Here is a 20,606-nt window from a genome sequence, read left to right as displayed (position 1 = left end):
ATATTGAAATGTACCTGAAGAATTTCTGGAATGTCAATTTCTTCATCCTCGCCATCAATACTTATGCATTTGCTTTGCCAGACTATCTACATATTTTTGGTGCCCTTTTTTGTTGTGATTAGGTTTCCCGCATACTGAGCAGTGAATCGTCACTCCCGCCTTTGTAAATGTTTTCACACCATTCTTTATTTTCTCTTCAGGTGCCTTCTTCCTATTTTTCTTAGGCCTGCCCATCACTTTGGTGAACAAAGGTGGATAAATGGTCACTCCATTCACATTCTCCCAAAATGCTCTCCCTCTCAGTGGTGCCAAGTTGAAAGCATAAGTTTTTTTAATGTGTCAACAGTGTAGCAGCTATGAACTAGGTTTTCTGGATTTATCTGATCTTTCCTACAGCAGGCTATGGCATGGTGACAAGGAATTCCAGTTAGTTGCCACCTCCTACAATCACAAGTTCTAGTCTTGAAATCTACACTGTACTCTTTCTCCATTTCATGTGTTCTAACGGAATATAGATAGTTTCCTGCAGGTGTCACTCCACACTCCTTACTCCATTCAAAGAACTTCTCCAACTTCTTTCTAATCTTTGGGCAAATTCTGCCTGTCATCTTCTGAGCTTCCCTTTGTTTAGTTTCTGTCCTCTGGAGAATTTTGTAGAAAATAGTTTCCAGCATGGATAAGAATGGCATTTCCCTAGCACCACTGAACTTCATGCCAATTTTGAATGATGGATTGTCCATGTCTACCTCTGGATTAAATGGCTTAATCACCATTTTCAAGTGTTTTTCTTGTTCTTCTCCAATATTTATATCATCATCATCCAGGGCCCCCTCATCTTCCATTTGTTCACATACTTCCTTCTCATTGTGATCATTGACTGATTTGTCAATATTGTCAGTAAACAGATCGTCATCGCCTTCTTCAACATTGAAATCACTGTCATAGAAATCACTATCATAGTTTTCACTGTCACTGTCACTCGACTGCACATTTACAAACAAATCATTCTCTACCACGGGAGAATGTGAGGAACTTGAAGCTTCAACATTAGCAGATGGATTAGGAGCATGGGCATGAGCATCAACAGATGGAGCATCAGAAGCAACAGAATGAGCATGAGCATTGGCAGAGGGAGCAATATCATGAGCATGAGCATTGACAGATGGAGCAATAACATGAGCAACAGCAGATGGAGTATGAGCATGAGCAGTACCAAATGGATTTGGAGCACGAGCATTGGGCCTCAAAATCACATCTGATCTCAATGTGTTGAGAAAGTTATTGTGATCAATAAACATGTGAAGTGTCTTATGTGACCAATTTGCATTTATCATCTGTCTAATGACTGACTGACTGTCAACTGGCACTAAACCTTCTGTTATTTCCTTGCCTGGCAGCAACCAATAAACATGCACTTTTCCATCTCTCTGACACCCAAGTATTCTCAGAATTTCATTAACCCAGAAGATAGACCAAGTGTCAACAGTACAATTGTCAAAATGGGCTGTTGATGCACACATATATTCCAAATTGTGTCTCAATCCACAAAAAAATCCATTATGCAATACTTCAACTGTGAACATACCACATTCTTGTTCTGGAAACAAAACTGCAAAAGAACAACAAATTCAGACAGTTGCTGCATATTGAAAACAAAGTAGCCAACTTGGCCTCACAGTAAAAATGTCATCTACCAAAGCATATGAAACTCCTAACAAGATGCAAAGTGTTCCATGTTGCACAGACTTAAACAGTTTCACAGGTCAAATTTTTTGATTAATTACATGTCATTTACAGAGACATATAATCGAATGAAATACAGAATCAATGTCCCTGTTAGCTGTCTCTGTACAGTAAACTGAATAACTACAGAAAATTCAGAAATTTATCAATCTTTCAGATTTTACTTACATAATCAAAAAAACATTGGTACAGTACACCTTCACCACCTCAAACAGTCTCTGTACGTAACATCATTTAACCCTAAATATGAGCAAATCATATCACGGTCATATGTGTGTGCGCGGGAGACACAGTTTCCATGATTTTGACCACTAAATCATCCATAATCAACTAGAAAAACTAAACCAAACCATCTGGGCGTGCTAGTTTCACTATTTCCCCATGATTTCAACCACTAAAACCTAGCAAAATCATCTTCATTGTGTGCCCACCATTACCTCCACGAGCAGCACCACAACAAACAGAGACTGGACGGGGCTTGACAGAAGAAGAAGAAAGCCGCGAGTGGTACCGTAGTGCGGCGGCTCTTCGAAGTACGCCCGGAAGTGCATGGCCGCCGAGATCCGTCGTCTCCGCCAACTACCGCTGTAGCTCCGTCGTCTCCGCCACCTCCCGTAACTGCCGCGATTTCAGTTCTTGCCGAAAAGGTAAGGGACAGGGAGAGGTATAGAAGAGAAATAGGAGCAGCCCCAGGAGCGTTTCCGTAAATTTGGCAAGGCCATTGCGTGGAACTGTGGAAGGACCTAAAGACTAATTCAGTTTTATTTCCATGACTGTACTGCAAGAAAAAGAAATCTAGCTGGCAGCCACGTGTACTATTCGGATTGCTTGGACTAAATTTGTCCGGCCTATGCAAGTTGTGGTACCACCGATCTCCAGTTTGCAAGAAGTGGGACTAAAACGTAACTTAGATGCAAATTGTGGTACCAAATGTGTTAATACCTCTTCTAGAATGTATAGTCCATCACTCTGTCTCTTTGCTCGGGTACATAACATATATCGTAGAGTAATGATGCATATTAGATGCACCTCCATTAATATGGCAATGACGAGCTGAGCTTTTCCCTATGCTTCCCAAATCTAATGTATTTGTGATAGTGGTTTTGTGTGGTACAGTATGTATTTTGTATTTCCCAGCAACACAATTATAGCAACACAAAGCGAGGGGAATGTCTTGAGTACAACCATGGTCCCGATCACACTAGAGACAACTACATACCCTGTGTGTTTCTTTATTTATATCGCTTGTATAGCCCATAGTGGATGAGAGCTACATATATATCGCATAATCGATGGGAGGTAGGTGGAAATAAAGTCGATAATAACCCATCCAAAAGGTGAATGGTGTGCAGGTGCTAGATGAGCAATTTGATTGCTATCTCGGTTTTCTGATCGGCATATCAGGCAGTATCTTTTTATTGTGAAAAATATCATATCATATCCAATACCAATAATATGATAATTTTATTTTTATAGGTAATCTAATATTGTACAAAACAATCCTTAGATGCATTTGAATTTAATTATATAATTTAAGTTTGAGCATATTGTGTGTCCTCTCATAGAAATATGTCTGATGCATGACATACACGCTTAATAATTGTGAACTCATAGAAAATATTTATGCCCATGTACGTAAATGCTCATGCACACAGAATGACTGGTTGGCTGCTTTCTTTCACACGCAACTATTCGTTCCCACCTAACCAAATTAATAGAATAACATGCTATTTAAATATCAGCCTCAGCTAGCAACTCCAAACCAACATTGCTATTTTGCTTGACTTGTTATTATGTGCTAATGTGGCTTACCTTTTTTAGCCGCATCGTCATATGAGAATGGCTGCATTTAGATGAGATATTAAGTCTCATTCTATAGGGAGCAATGCAGTGAGAAGTTCATTCAAAAATGGAGAATTGCAGACCGATTAATGTAATAGCATGCTGTTTGAGAGAAGTTAGTTCATGGACACCAGGGAAACATATGCTTGCTAAAATTGAGGTAGATAACACACATATGCGTGCCTTGCTATTTGTCACGCTCCAAGTTTTTTTTCCTTCTTGAGTCTCTGTTAAAAACCGTATTTGATGCTTGTACTTCCTATAAGTACAAATGGCTGCAAGGTTCATCATGGAACGGCTAGAATATGCGACGAACTCTGTTGGTTATAGAATGTCTTCTATCAGTGTGTCTCTTTCCTCACGTGTGTAGAATATATCATAGATTAATGATCCATATATGACATGCACCACCGCAAGTCTGTTAGCGAAGAGCTGAGCTTTTACCTTTGCTTCCCAAATCTAATGTATTGGTGTGGTGGTTTTGTGTGATAAAATATGTGTTTTGTGTATTTCCATGTAACGCAACTATAGCAACGTAAAGTGAGGGGAATGTCTTGAGTACAACCATGGTGCCGTGGACAAATGAGTTAACTAGCCACCAACACCGGGTTATTGTAGTACTAACATCATCAACCATTTATTAAAAGATCGATCCCAAGAGAGTTTTGCCGAATGGACACTAGGCATATTGGATAGGAGGTGTGCACGTGTGTCACTGTAGACAAGCTATTTGCTTGCTATCACGGCTTTCAGGTTAGGATTACTATCCATTTTTTGCAAGTAGATCGAACTATAGAATGGTATCACAATGTCATGATATTATGAAATTTTATTATATATTTGATCCAATTATGTATTAAATAAACCTTAAACACATTTAAATATTAATATAAAATAAAATGTAAGCATATTGCGTGTCCTCTACAAAAGCTAATTATGTAATTGTTACATTTATACTGTATATAGGTCATATAGGCCAGCGTCCAACGCATGGATGTATATAGGCCAGCGTCCAACGCATGGATGACATAGACATAAATAATTTTGAACTCACATAAAAAGACCGACTCTACCCTTTGGGGTAGCATGCATGGTGGTCATAGTAGTACAATTCAATTTGGTGGTCTATATAGTACTAAATGGAGAGAGAGAGAGAGAGAGAGAGAGAGAGAGAGAGAGAGAGAGAGAGAGAGAGAGAGAGAGAGAGAGAGAGAGAGAGAGAGAGAGAGAGAGAGAGAGAGAGAGAGAGAGAGAGAGAGAGAGAGAGAGAGAGAGAGAGAGAGAGAGAGAGAGAGAGAGAGAGAGAGAGAGAGAGAGAGAGAGAGAGAGAGAGAGAGAGAGAGAGAGAGAGAGAGAGAGAGAGAGAGAGAGAGAGAGAGAGAGAGAGAGAGAGAGAGAGAGAGAGAGAGAGAGAGAGAGAGAGAGAGAGAGAGAGAGAGAGAGAGAGAGAGAGAGAGAGAGAGAGAGAGAGAGAGAGAGAGAGAGAGAGAGAGAGAGAGAGAGAGAGAGAGAGAGAGAGAGAGAGAGAGGAGTTCATAATCTAATGTGAGGTAAGCCGTCTCATCTACCACTATATGGTAAGAGGCATGCTTCAGTGTCCTCTGCCTCCTCCTTCCAACTACTAAAGTTGAAGAAATAAGTTAGCACACAGAAGGTGTATCATGATGTCCTGCTTATCCGCATGGGCCCAAAGTTTGGAGAGGGAAGGACACCAAAGAAAAAGCCAGATGGTAAACTTCTTTCTTCTTGGGCATTTTCATTTATCTCCTCTCAATCCTTTCCTCATCTACCATGAATCCGATGGCCCCCGATACGTTCGCTCAGTGGGACTAAAATCTTAATGTTCGCAAACTATATGTTGGGATGGTTTTTGCTGATACTTGTTCACATTGACATCTTTGTTATCACGCCAATTCTCCTTTGGTACACAATCACCTCCCATTTTGTCAATGTCAAACTTTAACTAAATATTTAGGAAAAAGTATCAACCTTTACAATATAAATTTATTGTATTAGAATCATCATAAAGTAAATAACATGCATTTGACATTATGAATGTTCATATTCTTTATTCTATTCTTGTCAAACTTTACAAATTATGATTTTAACTAAATCCAGAATAGGAGGTAATTATGAATGGAGGGAGTAGTGTTTGTTGACATATGTCCCGTTCGATCTTTATGATCCACATGTCAGGGAGTTTCTAAAAGTAGAAGACCTGATGAATTTTGCGATCGCCTTAACGCCGTGTGCTCGTATTCTGCCATGATTATATATTGTCCTATGCAAGGTATGGAGGTACAATCGGCAAGTATGGCACAAGATATCCACAAGCTTAAGGTCTCCCAAGAGCACGATGAGAACATAATTACTGAGATGGCTCTCCCTCTAATCATGACCCAGTAATGGTTTGCAAAGTGGAAAGGGAGTACGCTAGATACGGCCGTCACAAGTACATCCAGCTGGTCGTTTCAAATACACCATCATTCCATATTGTCGTATGATTGGTATGGATACGAAGATGTACAAGTACGACCCAACATGTCCAGTTGTCCACGAGCTTAAGGTCTCTGTAAGCCTCAACTTTATGATTACAAATCTATAACACCTAAATAGGAGCAATCCACTAAGTTGATTTCTCTCAACATGCAAGTTATACACCTCACCAACCATCTTGAGTAATCCTACGTTGCCACGTCATGCAGCTCACCACATCAGCCACATCATCTCTATGACTGGTCTTTTTTTTCGATAAAAGGAATATATTAATATCAAGAAGATACCAATTACACCCAGCCTCTGCAACAACGCACCACCCTAATGGCACTACGGATGCACACAGCCAAAAACAAGAAAAGAAAACTAAGAAATAAAAGTCCCGCTACAGTATCTCGGCCTAACAACAGCAATACATCCACCGCCAAGACAACACCTGAATTACAGACTAGTCCCCGCTCTCAAAACAAATGCCTCCACCAAGGATATTGTCAGGCACAACCAATTAAGGCCAGACCTTGGGTTTTCACCCTGAAAGGTAGGACTCGCACTTCACCCGTGTTGTCGCCCACACTTTCATACCGCTGCTGTGAAGCCCGAAACACCAAGCAAGTCCCACAACATCACAAAGACTTGAACCTCCCTTAGCTAGTCCTCCCTCTCGACCTTCATGAAATTCTCTTCTTCCGACTTTCATCCTGGATCCATAGTCACTTGATGTCAATCAAAGAAAAAGAGCTTCGCGCCGCTCCCTCCAGAACCAATCGGTCGGAATAAAAACATGGGTGCGCACGACCGAATACCTCCGATCTAACAAACTCCAGGCAAAAGCACTGTTACATTCATCGGCGGAGCCTTCCGGAACTCAACACTCCGACCAGATCACGAGTCCAGGCCTACGGTGGGTTCTCCTCTTCACGCAAGAGAGGCCCTAGGACCGCCGCCTTTATTCAGGTCGGACCCCCACGTCGGCGACCATCCCGGGCTGGCCACTCCAACCCACCACCGGCGACACCGACGCCGGCTTTCAAGCTCCTCCATCACGCCGCCGGAATGCGGTGATAGATCGATAGATCCACCACCACGAACCGCAGGCCGACCCTCTCCGACGAAGAAGATGGCCACCTCCACCGTCGTACCCAAGGCTGCTTCCCCGGGCGACCTCGTGACGCGAGAGAAACCCGAGATCGCCTCCACACACGGCCTAGAGGCGAGGGGGAAGTGGCGCAGATCATGGCCTGGCCGCTGCCCGCCACCAGCCCCTCCGGCTTGCTGCAGTGAAGTCCGGCGGAAGGCAAGGGCTGCCGCTTCTGGCCGATCTGGCCGCCGCCGCCGCCCATCTCCAATTCCGTCCGGCCGCAGCGAGCGTAGAGGGCTCCCGGTCGTCGTCCCAGCGCGGCAGCAAGGAGAGGCCACCGCCGCCGCCACGCCCCGCGGCCTTTTCCCGGTGGCGCTACCGGCAGCGGCGGCGGAGGGGTGCGTTTAGGGTTGGGAGGGGTGCGGGTTGGGATCTCTATGTAGTTATATCTATGACTGGTCATAGTGGGGAGTAACTTAGACGCTGCATTTAAAGGCTTAACTTGTGCCTCCTTGATTGGGACACCAAGGGCCGGCAAGGAGGCGCCCCAGGGGGCGCCCCAACCACTAGTGCCTATAAAGCGGGGTCGACAGATGAGGATGCCAGAAAGGCTTTGGCCTTATCAATTTTCATTTGTAGCCGGCAAGGTAATGCTTCCATCATTTTGGCAGTTTGACGCGTCAATGTGGTGCCAGAAGTCCAGCTTGCTCTTCCACATGCATGCTTGTGTCATGGGCCTACCAACCCACGACGCGTCAAGTGGGCCGTCTCCACGGCCCAAGAGAGCCCGCAAGGACAACCCACGCTACAGCCCAGAAGAATGGACTACTTGAGGACGAAGCGAGGAGCATTCTGGGCATCGAAGAAGAGAACCAAGCCTAGACGGCTCTCCTGTATCTCAGTCTGTATCTCTCTCCCATCCCAGGCTCCAATCCCCCCCCCCCTCCTGCTGTATTTGATGAATCCTGAACCCTAGACCTATATTGGAGGAATCGAGAGTATAGTTGTAACAATCTGGTATCAGAGCAAACGATCTGGCGCCGCGCACTCGATCGGTGGCGGAAATCATGGCGGAGTTTGATGGCGTGTATTTCACACGTTCGTTGGGCAACCCCAAGAGGAAGGTATGATGAGCACAGCAGCAAGTTTTCCCTCAGAAAGAAACCAAGGTTTATCGAACCAGGAGGAGCCAAGAAGCACGTTGAAGGTTGATGGCGGCGAGATGTAGTGCGGCGCAACACCGGAGATTCCGGCGCCAACGTGGAACCTGCGCAACACAACCAAGCTACTTTGCCCCAACGAAACGAGTGAGGTTGTCAATCTCACCGGCTTGCTCGTAACAAAGGATTAACCGTATTGTGTGGAATATGATTGTTTGCGAGAGAAAACGAGTAGAACAAGTATTGCAGTAGATTGTATTTCAGTAAAGAGAATTGGACCGGGGTCCACAGTTCACTAGAGGTGTCTCTCCCATAAGACGAACAGCATGTTGGGTGAACAAATTACAGTTGGGCAATTGACAAATAAAGAGAGCATAACAATGCACATACATATCATGATGAGTATAGTGAGATTTAATTGGGCATTACGACAAAGTACATAGACCGCCATCCAACCGCATCTATGCCTAAAAAGTCCACCTTCAGAGTTATCATCCGAACCCCCTCCAGTATTAAGTTGCAAAACAACGAGACAATTGCATTAAGTATGGTGCGTAATGTAATCAACAACTACATCCTTAGACATAGCATCAATGTTTTATCCCTAGTGGCAACAAGCACAACACAACCTTAGAACTTTCCGTCACTCGTCCCGGTGTCAATGCGGGCATGAACCCACTATCGAGCATAAGTACTCCCTCTTGGAGTTAAAAGCATCTACTTGGCCAGAGCATCTACTAATAACGGAGAGCATGCAAGATCATAAACAACACATAAGCATAACTTTGATAATCAACATAACAAGTATTCTCTATTCATCGGATCCCAACAAACGCAACATATAGAATTACATATAGATGATCTTGATCATGATAGGCAGCTCACAAGATCCGACAATGATAGCACAATGGGGAGAAGACAACCATCTAGCTACTGCTATGGACCCATAGTCCAGGGGTAGACTACTCACTCATCACTCCGGAGGCGACCATGGCGGTGTAGAGTCCTCCGGGAGATGATTCCCCTCTCCGGCAGGGTGCCGGAGGCGATCTCCGGGATCCCCCGAGATGGGATCGGCGGCGACGGCGTCTCGGTAATGTTTTCCGTATCGTGGCTCTCGGTATCGGGGGTTTCGTCACGGAGGCTATTTGTAGGCGGAAGGGCAGGTCAAGAGGCGGCACGGGGGCCCACACCACGGGCCGGCGCGGCCAAGGGGGGCCGCGCCGCCCTAGGGTTTGGCGCCCCGTGGCCCCTCTTCGTCTCTCCTTCGGACTTCGGAAGCTTCGTGAGAAAATAGGCCTCCGGGCTTTTATTTCATCCAATTCCGAGAATATTTCTTTACTAGGATTTCTGAAACCAAAAACAGCAGAAACGACAGAATCGGCACTTCGGCATCTTGTTAATAGGTTAGTTCCGGAAAATGCACGAATATGACATAAAGTGTGCATAAAACATGTAGATAACATCAATAATGTGGCATGGAACACAAGAAATTATCGATACGTTGGAGACGTATCAGCATCCCCAAGCTTAGTTCTCGCTCGTCCCGAGCGGGTAAAACGATAACAAAGATAATTTCTGGAGTGACATGCCATCATAATCTTGATCATACTATTTGTAAAGCATATGTAGTGAATGCAGCGATCAAAACAATGTGTATGACATGAGTAAACAAGTGAATCATAAAGCAAAGACTTTTCATGAATAGCACTTCAAGACAAGCATCAATAAGTCTTGCATAAGAGTTAACTCATAAAGCAATAATTCAAAGTAAAGGTATTGAAGCAACACAAAAGAAGATTAAGTTTCAGCGGTTGCTTTCAACTTGTAACATGTATATCTCATAGATATTGTCAACATAGAGTAATATAATAAGTGCAATAAGCAAGTATGTAAGAATCAATGCACAGTTCACACAAGTGTTTGCTTCTTGAGGTGGAGAGAAATAGGTGAACTGACTCAACATTGAAAGTAAAAGAATGGTCCTCATAGAGGAAAAGCATCGATTGCTATATTTGTGCTAGAGCTTTGATTTTGAAAACATGAAACAATTTTGTCAACGGTAGTAATAAAGCATATGCATCATGTAAATTATATCTTATAAGTTGCAAGCCTCATGCATAGTGTACTAATAGTGCTCGCACCTTGTCCTAATTAGCTTGGACTACCTGGATTATCACCGCAATACATATGCTTTAACCAAGTATCACAAAGGGGTACCTCTATGCCGCCTGTACAAAGGTCTAAGGAGAAAGCTCGCATTTGGATTTCTCGCTTTTGATTATTCTCAACTTAGACATCCATACCGGGACAACATAGACAACAGATAATGGACTCCTCTTTTAATGCTTTAAGCATTCAACAACAATTAATTCTTTTCTCATTAGAGATTTGAGGATGTTTGTCCAAAACTGAAACTTCCACCATGGAACATGGCTTTAGTTAGCGGCCCAATGTTCTTCTCTCACAATATGCATGCTCAAACCATTCAACTCGGTGTAGATCGCCCTTACTTCGGACAAGACGAACATGCATAGCAACTCACATGAAATTCAACAACGAGTTGATGGCGTTCCCCGATAAACATGGTTATCGCACAACAAGCAACTTAATAAGAGATAAAGTGCATAATTACATATTCAATACCACAATAGTTTTTAAGCTATTTGTCCCATGAGCTATATATTGCAAAGGTGAATGATGGAATTTTAAAGGTAGCACTCAAGCAATTTACTTTGGAATGGCTGGAAAATACCATGTAGTAGGTAGGTATGGTGGACACAAATGGCATAGTGGTTGGCTCAAGTATTTTGGATGCATGAGAAGTATTCCCTCTCGATACAAGGTTTAGGCTAGCAAGGTTATTTGAGGCAAACACAAGGATGAACTAGTACAGCAAAACTCACATAAAAGACATATTGAAAGCATTATAATACTCTATACCGTCTTCCTTGTTGTTCAAACTCAAAACTAGAAATTATCTAGACCTTAGAGAAACCAAATATGCAAACCAAATTTTAGCATGCTCTATGTATTTCTTCATTAATGGGTGCAAAGCATATGATGCAAGAGCTTAAACATGAGCACAACAATTGCCAAGTATCACATTACCCAAAACATTTATAGCAATTACTACATGTATCATTTTCCAATTCCAACCATATAACAATTTAACGAAGGAGAAACTTCGCCATGAATACTATGAGTAGAAACCAAGGACATATTTGTCCATATGCTACAGCGGAGTGTGTATCTCTCCCATAAAGTGAATGCTAGGATCCATTTTATTCAAACAAAACAAAAACTAAAACAAAACGACGCTCCAAGAAAAAGCACATAAGATGTGGCCGAATAAAAATGTAGTTTCAGGGGAGGAACCCGATAATTTGTTGATGAAGAAGGGGATGCCTTGGGCATCCCCAAGCTTAGACGCTTGAGTCTTCTTGATATATGCAGGGGTGAACCACCGGGTGCATCCCCAAGCTTAGAGCTTTTCACTCTCCTTGATCATGTTGCATCATACTCCTCTCTTGATCCTTGAAAACTTCCTCCACACCAAACTCGAAACAACTCATTAGAGGGTTAGTGCACAATATAAATTGACATATTCAGAGGTGACACAATCATTCTTAACACTTCTGGACATTGCATAATGCTACTGGACATTAGTGGATCAAAGAAATTCATCCAACATAGCGAAAGAGGCAATGCGAAATAAAAGGCAGAATCTGTCAAAACAGAACAGTTCGTATTGACGAATTTTAAAATGGCACCAGACTTGCTCAAATGAAAATGCTCAAATTGAATGAAAGTTGCGTACATATCTGAGGATCATGCACGTAAATTGGCATAATTTTCTGAGCTTCCTGCAGGGCAGTGGGCTCAGATTCGTGACAGCAAAGAAATCTGGAACTGCGCAGTAATCCAAATCTAGTACTTACTTTTCTATCAACGGCTTAACTTGGCACAACAAAACTCAAAACTAAGATAAGGAGAGGTTGCTACAGTAGTAAACAACTTCCAAGACACAAAATAAAAACAAAGTACTGTAGGTAAAAACATGGGTTGTCTCCCATAAGCGCTTTTCTTTAACGCCTTTCAGCTAGGCGCAGAAAGTGTGTATCAAGTAACATCGAGAGATGAAGCATCAACATCATAATTTGTTCTAATGATAGAATCATAAGGTACCTTCATTCTCTTTCTAGGGAAGTGTTCCATACCTTTCTTGAGAGGAAATTGATACTTTATATTTCCTTCCCTCATATCAATAATAGCACCAACGAGTTCGAAGAAAAGGTCTTCCCAATATAATTGGACAAGATGCATTGCATTCAATATCCAAGACAACAAAATCAACGGGAACAAGATTATTGTTAACGGTAATGCGAACATTATCAACTTTACCCAAAGGTTTCTTTGTAGAATGATCAGCAAGATTAACATCCAAATAACAATTTTTCAAGCGGTGGCAAGTCAAGCATATTATAAATTTTCTTCGGCATAACGAAATACTTGCACCAAGATCACATAAAGCATTACAATCAAAATCTTTAACCTTCATCTTAATGATGGGCTCCCAACCATCTTCTAGCTTTTTAGGAATAGAGGCTTCGCGCTCTAGTTTCTCTTCTCTAGCTTTTATGAGAGCATTTGTAATATGATGTGTGAAAGCCAAATTTATAGCACTAGCATTGGGACTTTTAGCAAGTTTTTGCAAGAACTTTATAACTTCAGAGATGTGGCAATCATCAAAATTCAAACCATTATAATCTAAAGCAATGGGATCATCATCCCCAATGTTGGAAAAAATTTCAGCAGCTTTATCGCGAGCGGTTTCAGCGGTTTTAGCAGTTTCAGGCAGTTTTTCGCGCTTTGCATTAGAAGTGGAAACATTGCTAACACCAATTCTTTTATTAGTATGAGTAGGAGGTGCAGCAACATGTGTAGCATTAGCATTACTAGTGGTGGTAATAGTCCAAACTTTAGCTATGTTCTTCTCTTTAGCTAGTTTTTCATTTTCTTCTCTATCCCACCTAGCACGCAGTTCAGCCATTAGTCTTATATTCTCATTAATTCTAACTTGAATGGCATTTGCTGTAGTAACAATTTTATTTTCAATGTCCCTATTAGGCATAACTTTCGATTTCAAAAGATCAACATCAGAGGCAAGACTATCAACTCTAGAAACAAGAATATCAATTTTATTAAGCTTTTCCTCAACAGATTTGTTAAAAGAAGTTTGTGTACTAATAAATTCTTTAAGCATGGCTTCAAGTCCAGGGGTGAATTCCTATTATTGTTGTAAGAATTCCCATAAGAATTAGCATAACCGTTACCATTATTATAAGGATATGGCCTATAGTTATTACTAGAATTGTTCCGGTAAGCATTGTTGTTGAAATTATTATTTTTAATGAAGTTTACATCAACATGTTCTTCTTGTGCAACCAATGAAGCTAACGGAACATTATTAGGATCAACATTAGTCCTATCATTCGCAAGCATAGACATAATAGCATCAACCTTATCACTCAAGGAGGAGGATTCTTTGACAGAATTTACCTTCTTACCTTGTGGAGCTCTTTCCGTGTGCCATTCAGAGTAATTTATCATCATATCATCAAGAAGTTTTGTAGCCGCCCCCAATGTGATGGACATAAAGGTACCTCCAGCAGCTGAATCCAATAAATTCCGCGAAGAAAAATTTAGTCCTGCATAGAAGGTTTGGATGATCATCCAAGTAGTCGATCCATGGGTTGGGCAATTTTTAACCAGAGATTTCATTCTTTCCCAAGCTTGAGCAACATGTTCAGTATCTAATTGTTTAAAATTCATTATGCTACTCCTCAAAGATATAATTTTGGCAGGGGGATAATATCTACCAATAAAAGCATCCTTGCATTTAGTCCATGAATCAATACTATTCTTAGGCGAGAGATAGCAACCAATCTTTAGCTCTTCCTCTTAATGAGAAAGGGAACAATTTTAGTTTAATAATATCACCATCTACATCTTTATATTTTTGCATTTCACATAGTTCAACAAAATTATTGAGATGGGCAGCAGCATCATCGGAACTAACACCGAGAAAATTGATGGTTCATAACAAGATTCGATAAAGCGAGGTTTAATTTCAAAGAATTCTGCTGTAGTAGCAGGTGGAGCAATAGGTGTGCATAAGAAATCATTATTATTTGTGGTTGTGAAGTCACACAACTTAGTATTTTCAGCGTTGGCCATTTTTAGCAATAGTAAATAAAGCAAACTAGATAAAGTAAATGCAAGTAAACTAATTTTTTTGTGTTTTCGATATAGCAAACAAGATAGCAAATAAAGTAAAACTAGCAACTAATTTTTTTGTATTTTGATTTAGTGCAGCAAACAAAGTAGTAAATAAAATAAAGCAAGACAAAAACAAAGTAAAGAGATTGAGAAGTGGAGACTCCCCTTGCAGCGTGTCTTGATCTCCCGGCAACGGCGCCGTGAAAATATGCTTGATGGCGTGTATTTCACACGTTCGTTGGGCAACCCCAAGAGGAAGGTATGATGAGCACAGCAGCAAGTTTTCCCTCAGAAAGAAACCAAGGTTTATCGAACCAGGAGGAGCCAAGAAGCACGTTGAAGGTTGATGGCGGCGAGATGTAGTGCGGCGCAACACCAGAGATTCCGGCGCCAACGTGGAACCTGCGCAACACAACCAAGCTACTTTGCCCCAACGAAACAGAGTGAGGTTGTCAATCTCACCGGCTTGCTGTAACAAAGGATTAACCGTATTGTGTGGAAGATGATTGTTTGCGAGAGAAAACAGTAGAACAAGTATTGCAGTAGATTGTATTTCAAGTAAAGAGAATTGGACCGGGGTCCACAGTTCACTAGAGGTGTCTCTCCCATAAGACGAACAAGCATGTTGGGTGAACAAATTACAGTTGGGCAATTGACAAATAAAGAGAGCATAACAATGCACATACATATCATGATGAGTATAGTGAGATTTAATTGGGCATTACGACAAAGTACATAGACCGCCATCCAACTGCATCTATGCCTAAAAAGTCCACCTTCAGATTATCATCCGAACCCCCTCCAGTATTAAGTTGCAAAACAACGGACAATTGCATTAAGTATGGTGCGTAATGTAATCAACAACTACATCCTTAGACATAGCATCAATGTTTTATCCCTAGTGGCAACAACACAACACAACCTTAGAACTTTCGTCACTTGTCCCAGGTGTCAATGCGGGCATGAACCCACTATCGAGCATAAGTACTCCCTCTTGGAGTTAAAAGCATCTACTTGGCCGAGCATCTACTAATAACGGAGAGCATGCAAGATCATAAACAACACATAAGCATAACTTTGATAATCAACATAACAAGTATTCTCTATTCATCGGATCCCAACAAACGCAACATATAGAATTACATATAGATGATCTTGATCATGATAGGCAGCTCACAAGATCCGACAATGATAGCACAATGGGGAGAAGACAACCATCTAGCTACTGCTATGGACCCATAGTCCAGGGGTAGACTACTCACTCATCACTCCGGAGGCGACCATGGCGGTGTAGAGTCCTCCGGGAGATGATTCCCCTCTCCGGCAGGGTGCCGGAGGCGATCTCCAGGATCCCCCGAGATGGGATCGGCGGCGACGGCGTCTCGGTAATGTTTTCCGTATCGTGGCTCTCGGTACTGGGGGTTTCGTCACGGAGGCTATTTGTAGGCGGAAGGGCAGGTCAAGAGGCGGCACGGGGGCCCACACCACAGGCCGGCGCGGCCAAGGTGGGGCCGCGCCGCCCTAGGGTTTGGCGCCCCGTGGCCCCTCTTCGTCTCTCCTTCGGACTTCCGGAAGCTTCGTGAGAAAATAGGCCTCTGGGCTTTTATTTCGTCCAATTCCGAGAATATTTCTTTACTAGGATTTCGAAACCAAAAACAGCGAAAAACAACAAGCGGCACTTCGGCATCTTGTTAATAGGTTAGTTCCAGAAAATGCACGAATATGACATAAAGTGTGCATAAAACATGTAGATAACATCAATAATGTGGCATGGAACACAAGAAATTATCGATACGTTGGAGACGTATCAATAACCTTGTGCCTAATGGGGACTCTCGGCAATTGTTCACGCCTGTCGGCCATCTTAGTATATGAATGTGTGGTTTTTCAAACCCCTCGGTTATTTCATGAGACCGTCGGATATTAGTGATTATAGGTGTGTGGTTGACTTTAACTCTAGGATATTTATAACACCGTAGGCTATTTAACTAATTACCGAAGGGACTGGCGACCCGTCGGTTATTATTCAGCACTGTCGGTAAATAGTAGGATTCTAGTAGTGAAAGGATACGCTATCAGAATTCATTGTCATGTCTTTTGATGTCATCAATAATACTATTGAGAGGAATCATGGTTATATTTTTTTTTATAAAATAATGATATAATTTTTTTTGGTTCGTCCTGATGTTAGGATATACTTAGTTGAAGATACATCATTTCTACTAAAAAAATGGTCTTCATTTCCCATGTATCAATCGTGTGTGTCTAAATATGAAATTAAACTTTGAAACCCCATTAAACAAAGATGATAAATATGGTGAGTGCTTGTCGATAGCTTAAGTAAGAATAAATTAAATATATAATGTTTAGATAAATAAAACAACCCTCTTGGTGTTCATGTCCCTCCCACATCGCTCGGTAAAGAGCCCTTCCCGCATTATCTTAGGCGGCGAAACATATACTGTTGTGCGTGTCCATCAGTGTGTAGCGGTCATCTGGCGGGTTGTATATACCCTCTCTCGTGCAGGCAGGAGAACATGGACAACCTAAAATTCACCATGATACAATGTACAACATTGGCAGCAGATTGGGTTTTTTCTTTGCAAGAGAGAAATTAATTCATTACCCCACATTATCAAGTTGTACTTTGGTACACACAAGTTGAGGATAGCCTTAGGTACTAGAGGAAACCCTAAATTAATTTCCATGATGTGTTGTGTGCCACACTAGACAAATCATAAATTAACGATTTCTCCCAATTTTCATACTCTTAATTACACTGATGGGCGATGGGTATGTCCCTTGATCCGGAAATATATTCTTTACCCTTCACATCCTAGAATCATTCAACCCAATTTGGAGGCCTACCTGGAAACATATAATTTTTTCATTACAATTGAAATAGTTTATCTAATAAAAAAAGCTACAAGGTTTTACTAATACAAAGCTATAACAGGAACTGAAAATTAAGTACTTTATTAAACAAAGATGAGCGCCACCAGGGCATGCATCTACTAAATGTTTGACTCGGGGACTCGGGGTGTTGTTCGTTTTCTTTTTTAGGGTGCTTTTATGCATTTCCATCATCGAACGATGGCTAACCTTCTTATTTTTCCTTGTATGCTACCAAAGAGACAACAATTCACCGGTACATGATACATTGTTCTGACATACACTTAGATCCTTGTTATGATAGGGTACTTACCCGTCAGAACATGTTTGTTAGAACGACTAAGTATCACTGATGAGCTCGAAACTTGTTAAAGATAATGTTGTCCTCTTACAACCATAGGGAGTTCATGTGAGTATAAGGTCCGCGCCCGGCCCCGCCTGCCAGCGGCCGAAGCCGAGCGGCTGACGGACGGACAGGTCGAAAGCCAGGAGGAGGCAACGGATACGTATCATGTACGTGGCCGCTGGCCCTCTCGAGGATCCACGCGAAGGCAAGGGAGATACGCGGGATAAATGAGGTAGGCCGTGACAGGACAAGACGTGGGGGGCCCGCACGGCAGGGGTTTGACTCCCGCCAGCGTTTTCTGCCTTTTCTGCCTCTACCTTTTCCCCAGTTCCCCACCTTTATTTTCCTTCTCAACTCTTTTTTTTGACAATCAATACCACATATATTCATAATAACAAATAGTACATGGTAGAGATACACGAGCTGTCTCCAGCGATTACAAAATAAAGTCTAAAAGATACTAAGAAATCTTCGATGCCTTCAAACTCTTTCTTCTTCCAAGACATAATCTTGTACTTTTCTCAAGGCAGACTAATGATAGATAACAAACCATAGACTCAGTAAATACCAACGAAGGTTCTCCCATAATTTTAATTTGAGTCGCAATGCCAAGGCTGCGTGCACGCGCGCAACCATTAAAGTAGTCAATCAACATCGGCAAGCAGTACCAACACTAGTATGTCGTGGAATAAAAACCGATCTGCCTTGTCGACGTTGATGGAGAGCCGAGAATACGAATCACCATTGTCGAGGACGTAGCAACCGGGACAAGAACCGCGAGGATAATCCTCCTCGCGGCAACCATGAGAAAAGATCCAAGATCGATCCGGCGAAGTAAGATCCGAACACCCATACCTAGATAATTGTAATCTTTCAGCACCACCATTGACGTCGGGAAGGAGATCTCGTCGTCGAACGAAAGGCCGAAGATCACTTATTGCAGACGATGCCATCTCCATTGCGGGGAAACCAACAAGAAAACGGCGACCAAAAACCTAACATAGGCTACCGAAAAGACTACTTTTATTGAAAACTCGACTCATAGATTGGGTTCCCCACTCCTCCCGACGCCGGCGAAGCCGGCCGGAGGAGGGGGAACCGATCTATGGAGGAGGCTGAGTAGGGGCGGCTAGGGCTTTTCCTGCTCCAACCAGCACGAGGCAAAAAACCTTTTGGACCTAGCTTTTGTTTTGCTGGCCCCCGTTTCTGCTAACCGCGTTGTTACGAAACGGACACCATCACCTGCTCGGGTTTTTGGCACGAAACAACAGCCAGAATAGTCCGGCCGCGGCTGCCCTTTTCGTGGCTCTTGCTGCGTTCGTCCCAGGGATATGCTAAATATATAATTTGGCGCATAACGTTGGCTAATGCTTATAATCTTGTACAACTCGTAAACAGTATTTTCAAGTTCCAAAAATAAGATTTAGGAGAACGAGATCAAGACGTACTAACAGAATAATGTACTCTGCAATGCACTGTAGAATACATCATCAGTATTGGCATCTACGATTTTTCTTTTCGATTATTTCCGAAACATTCAAATGTAGCTACATCTTTTCAAAACTTTGGGAAAAATAAAGTATGACTCCATGTACATTGCTCTCTAAACCAAGCTTGTGGTGGGACCATGGCTTGTGGGGAGGAAAGAAGCATGTAAGAACTGTGTCTCTTGTCGATGCCTTGGCCATCGATGTTCGTCCATTGCTGGGTTCGTGGGATACTCAATACCCGGAGGCCGGCAAAGGTAAGTGCATTAGCTAGGAGGAGTTCGTCATGGTTCCTCCCGATTCGGCGGCATAGCCTACACTGGTTGACATGCCCGCTCACCTCTGCTGGTCGGCGGCCAAACCAACACTGGTTTAATTACTAACCTGATCACGTCCCATATATCCCGAGCAATCGGGCACGGGAGTGGTCGTTCTAAATGACCTTGAAGTCAAATATATGACTTTATGAGCAGTGCTTGGGTAAACTAACAATGTACAACCATGCAACACCGCATGATCACATTGTCGCACCGCACTCAACTGTCGTTGTAGAGGACAGGGGCTCCATGGCCATACTGTGGTGGCCATGGCCGCGCCTATAAAAGGCCAACACGATTTTATTTTAGGAAGCAAGCACGCTTCAGCCATCCCTTTCATCATCCTTCAAGCCTACACAAACATCAATCCATCCTCTTCATCATCGAAGAAACCATCAAAGATCGAGAGATCCATCCATTCCACACATGCACACGCAACACCAGAAGCTCGCAGAGCCCATTCCACCGTATCCGCATATTATTCTTCTCTACAAAAGGAAAAGAGCAGCAAGCCAGCTTCAAACGCTTAACCACAACCCCCACATTGTAACACTTTTAGCACTTCACGCGCTCGACTATATAGTCCAACCAGGACGCAGGAATTTTACCGGGATCATTGCGGGGCCTGAACATGTATACGTCTTGTCTGCATAAGGTTGTTAGCCCATAGAATCGTGATCACAAACCCAACCTACCATAAAAGTATATGATCAGGAATCAAAACCCAGAACTTCCATCTCGGGCAAGTTAGTAAGGTCCCCCATTCTAGGCCCTACTCATATAAGTGTGATACGAGACGAGGGTGGACGTCACTAACCATTGGGGGCAACGGAAAACCGAATGCAACTAGCGATATACATAGCAAAGTGGCTTGTTTTGTTGCAATAGAGACAACTGAGTTATTGCCTCTATTGTTGGAGCTCATTCATTTGTCTTACCGTTCAGCTTTGGCAAGAAAAACAT

The sequence above is a fragment of the Lolium rigidum genome, chromosome 1 (genome assembly GCF_022539505.1).
Source record: "Lolium rigidum isolate FL_2022 chromosome 1, APGP_CSIRO_Lrig_0.1, whole genome shotgun sequence".
Taxonomy (NCBI): domain Eukaryota; kingdom Viridiplantae; phylum Streptophyta; class Magnoliopsida; order Poales; family Poaceae; genus Lolium; species Lolium rigidum.
Note: the sequence above shows the minus strand (reverse complement) of the source record.